Genomic DNA, 4,600 nt, shown 5'->3' with positions numbered 1-4,600 from the left:
ATGGCCGCTGAGCCTGCGCGTCCGGAGCCTGTGCTCCGCGGCGGGAGGGGCCACCACGGTGAGAGGCCCGTGTACCGCAAAAAACAAAAAAACAATATAGGAGTGCCTCTCCATTGTCTTCATTCAGGGAGAAATATTGAACAGATTTCTCTAGCAATACCTGAGTGGGGAAGTTGGTGATAGGCTTTCCTTTCCGTCCACTTAGGGGTCCAGGATCTACTTTCCAATTCTCTGGGGCTTATGACTATCCTGAAATGATAGAAGGATTGTCTATATGAGGGTAAATCTAGTGAGGACTGAGCAAAATCTTGGCAAATGTAACAGGAATCACCTATTAACTTTGTTAAGACTCAGTTTCCTGAGAAAACTGATTTCATATAAGGTACTGAACTTAGTACCTAAGTTCAGAGATTGTTTTATGTGTGTTGTACTTATTAAAAGACACAATCTTTTTAAAGTACTTAACAAAATACCAGAGAATGATAAATTTTCAATAAATGTTACAGTTGCTAGAGGATTTGTGCCTCTTTCAAATGGGAAAATTGGTGGAAACTCAGCTGTGCTCTACTTCATTCCTCCAGTAATTCTGGCAATTCTGAGATGCTGTCCCACAAGGGCATGGCTGCATTGAGAAGCAGGGGTGTCTGTCACATTTGGAAGGAGCATTGAAGTGATAATGTTACCTAGTCCAAACTTATTCTCTCCTCACCACAGGCCAGTACATTGGGAGATGCGTTTTTGGGGCAAGGAATAACAACTTTATTCTGAAAGTCAGCAGACCCAGAAGAAGGCAAACTCATATCCTAGGGAAGCATCTTACCCGAGTTAGAATTCAGGCTTCTTTTATACTAAAAGTGGAGGGGATGTGGTTGCTTGTGGCGAACTTCTTGGTGTCAGAATCCTTTGTTCTTGCATGTGTCCGCGTAGGTCAGGTCATGATGTTCCTGTAAACCTCCAGCAGGACAAATGTTATTCTCTGTTCTGCAACTTTTTATCTCTATGTGAATGAAAGAGTGTTATACCTTTAAAGGTCAGAGCCTCGAGAATAGGCTATCTTCTATATTTCAGGCTGTAGGCAACATTCTTCTACAAAAGGTGCAGAGCCAGCATGGCTAAGCACAGGCAACAGAACACAAAGGTTAAAGTAAAAGAAACAGATCCAGCATGGAGTCAGATGTGTTCTTCCCTATTACAGTAAGAGTGGTTGAGAACCACTGTTCTAGATCTTGAAGCCAAGGACACTAATTATTTTGAATCTTCATAAGTGCAGATAATTTTTTGTATAAAGCAGATGTCTCAAAATTTTTTGCTGACCTGAACTAAAATTTAAAGTTAGATGTCATTCTAGTTTTTCATTCAAAACGAGATTTTATGCTAATTCCAGTGGCTTCCAAAAACAATTTTTTTTTTTTTGAGAAAGAAATCATTTGTCTAGTGAGGAAAGAGTTTCAACTGGCGCTGTGAAATAACATAGCTGAGTAAGAATATAATGAACAATAAGTAGAATGTGGTCTTTTGATCATGGAGAGCAATGTTTGGAGCATCAAGTTTGCTCTGTATGGGTGTTAGTATTTGTAATTATTCACGGTAACCATTCAGCCAGATTGCCACTTAGAAGCAATGTCAAGGCAAACAACTCAATCTACTTCCTCCTGGCTGTTCAAAAAGTAACAACATGCCCTACAATCACACCTAAATCTGAACACTGTCATTTCAGGAACTGTGCAGAGGAAAAAGAGAATTCTTAAAACTACTTTTGTTCCAAGTTAATGATAACCTGATGTCCAAAACATGGATTGGAGAAATTAATTTTGTTTAGTAATTTATTTCACTTTAGACTAAAATTGCTATGAAGATACCTCGGCCTCCTAGAAACAAAGGAATTTTTTTTTAATGTTGCCAGAAAAAGTTAAATTATGTCACAGGATTCCTAGACTCACTCTTTTTAATGGAAAAATGAATGAAAGGCAACTTCATTTGATATAAAATAATGTAGATTTCACTTTAGTTTTAAAGAAAATTGTTCATCTCAAATTTATAAATTTTCCATTTTAAGTATCTGCTAAAAGAGTGCTTTGTGACTATGTTAATTTTTTTCACTTTTCTGTCTCAGTTAATTGAGTACCCTGTGATTAAACTGTCATCTGTATTTAATCGTCAATTTTTTAATGCAAAATGAACTGTTAAGATAGTATTTACATAATTTTATGGGTTTATGAGTTAGTGTTTCCATAATAGATATTAGTGTAATTTATATTTGCCTGTTAATATATTGAAAAAAAATATTGGTGATTTGGGCTTACTATGCAGGGACCAAATAATATATATGGGCTACATTACACAATATATTTGTGTAATATATTAAAATATATATGATTTCAGTATTTTGTAGGCCAGAACATGAATTATATTTTCAATATCACTTCATAAATTTATAAACAAGAACATATTATATTACCCAGACACTCTCTTTCTCAGAATGTAGAAGTCCACTAACAATACACTTCTTTTAGTATATATCTTTAAAATTTTGACAATGTAGCCTTTCTCAAAGTACATGAGGGTAATCATATTTTTAAGTTTAAAAAAATTAAGACCCTTTTAGAAAATGTTTTTGGGAAAATCTACATATAATTAGGGATAAAAACTCATTCTCCAAAATGAACTCTAAATACCCATGATCAAAATTTGAAATACTGAGGAGCAGCTCTGCAACTCCTCGAGTCTCTGTGTGCTTCAACCTCCTTGCCTCCTCTCCAGCCTCCACCATGTCCATCAGGTGACCCAGAAGTCCTACAAGGTGTCCACCTCTGGCCCCCGGTCCTTCAACAGCCGCTCGTACACCAGTGGGCCGGGCGCCCGCATCAACTCCTCGGCCTTCTCCCAGGTGGGCAGCGGCAGCAGCAGCTCTGGGGCAGCCTGGGCAGCAGTGTGAGTCTGGCTGCAGGTTACAGTGGGGCCCCGGGTCTGGGGGACATCACAGCTGTCATGGTGAACCAGAGCCTGCTGAGCCCCCTCAAGCTGGAGGTGGACCCCGACATCCAGGCCGTGTGCACCCAGGAGAAGGAGCAGATCAAGATCCTGAACAACAAGTTTGCCTCCTTCGTCGACAAGGTACGGCACCTGGAGCAGCAGAACAAGATTTTGGAGACCAAATGGAACCTCCTGCAGCAGCAGAAGACAGTCCGGAGCAACATAGACAACATGTCTGAGAGCTACATCAACAACCTCTGGCGGCAGCTGGAAACCGTGGCCCAGGAGAAGCTGAAGCTGGAAGTGGAGCTTGGCAACATGCAAGGGCTGGTGGAGGACTTCAAGACCAAGCATGAGGAAGAGATCCAAAAGCGCACAGACATGGAGAATGAGTTTGTCATCATCAAGAAGGATGTGGATGAAGCTTACATGAACAAGGTAGAGCTGGAGTCCCGCCTGGAAGGGCTGACTGACGAGATCAACTTGTACAGGCAACTGTGTGAAGAGGAGATCCACGAGATACAGTCGCAGATTTCTGACACCTCCGTGGTCCTGTCCATGGACAGCAGCCGCTCTCTGGACCTGGATGGCATCATCGCCGAGGTCAAGGTCCAGTATGAGGAGATCGCCAACCACAGCCGGGCTGAGGCTGAGACCATGTACCAGATCAAGTACAAGGAGCTGCAGCCCTTGTCTGGGAAGCATGGGGATGGCCTCCATCACACGAAGATTTCCGAGATGAACCGGAACATCAACCGACTCCAGGCTGAGATCGAGGGCCTCAAAGGCCAGAGGGCTTCCCTGGAGGCCGCCATTGCTGATGCCGAGCAGCGTGGGGAGCTGGCCGTCAAGGATGCTCAGGCCAAGCTGGCCGAGCTGGAGGCCGCTCTGAGAACCGCCACGCAGGACATGGTACGGCAGCTGCGCGAATACCAGGAGCTCATGAACATCAAGCTGGCCCTGGACGTGGAGATCGCCACCTACCACAAGCTGCTGGAGGGCGAGGAGAGGCGGCTGGAGTCTGGGATGCACAACAAGAGCATCCACACCAAGACCGCCAGCGGGTACTCAGGTGGGCTGACCTCAGCCTACGGGACCCCTGGCCTCAACTACGGGCTGAGCTCCTACCAGTCCAACTTGGGCTCTGGAGGGGGCTCTGGCTCCTTCAGCCGTAGCAGTTCCAAGGCTGTGGTTGTGAAGAAGATTGAGACCCGTGATGGGAAGCTGGTGTCGGAGTCCTCTGACATCCTGCCTAAGTGAAAGGCTCCCGCGATCCCTTCCAGCCTCCCCGCTCACTTGCTCCTGCAAGAAGGAGTTATGCAGGGGAGTGTTGGAACCAAAGACCTGAGGCTCAGTCCCGTCCTTAGCCCACCCCTGGGGGAGTCAACTGCCTGGGGCTCCCTCTGTTGCCCACGCCCCCAACTAAAAGCCAATCCAAGTGTCTTTTTCAGAATAAAGCTTCAGCTGCCTCTGCCAACAACAACATCAAAAAATTGAAATACTGAGATTCAAAATTAAGACAATAATAGCATCTCTGCCATGGAAATATAATGTAGATCAATCAAGTGTTAATTATATCCATGTGTAATTTTCCTATCAATTACTAGATTGTTGAAATAATACATGT

General features: G+C 43.9%; 1 pseudogene; it reads left to right on the top strand.

The window, feature by feature from the left end:
• Positions 1–1,108: 1,108 nt before the first annotated feature.
• Positions 1,109–4,239, top strand: LOC132431395 (keratin, type II cytoskeletal 8 pseudogene; annotated as a pseudogene).
• The last annotated feature ends 361 nt before the right edge of the window (positions 4,240–4,600 follow it).

The sequence above is a fragment of the Delphinus delphis genome, chromosome 9 (genome assembly GCF_949987515.2).
Source record: "Delphinus delphis chromosome 9, mDelDel1.2, whole genome shotgun sequence".
Lineage (NCBI taxonomy): Eukaryota > Metazoa > Chordata > Mammalia > Artiodactyla > Delphinidae > Delphinus > Delphinus delphis.
Note: the sequence above shows the minus strand (reverse complement) of the source record. Positions and strands in the feature narration are given on the sequence as shown.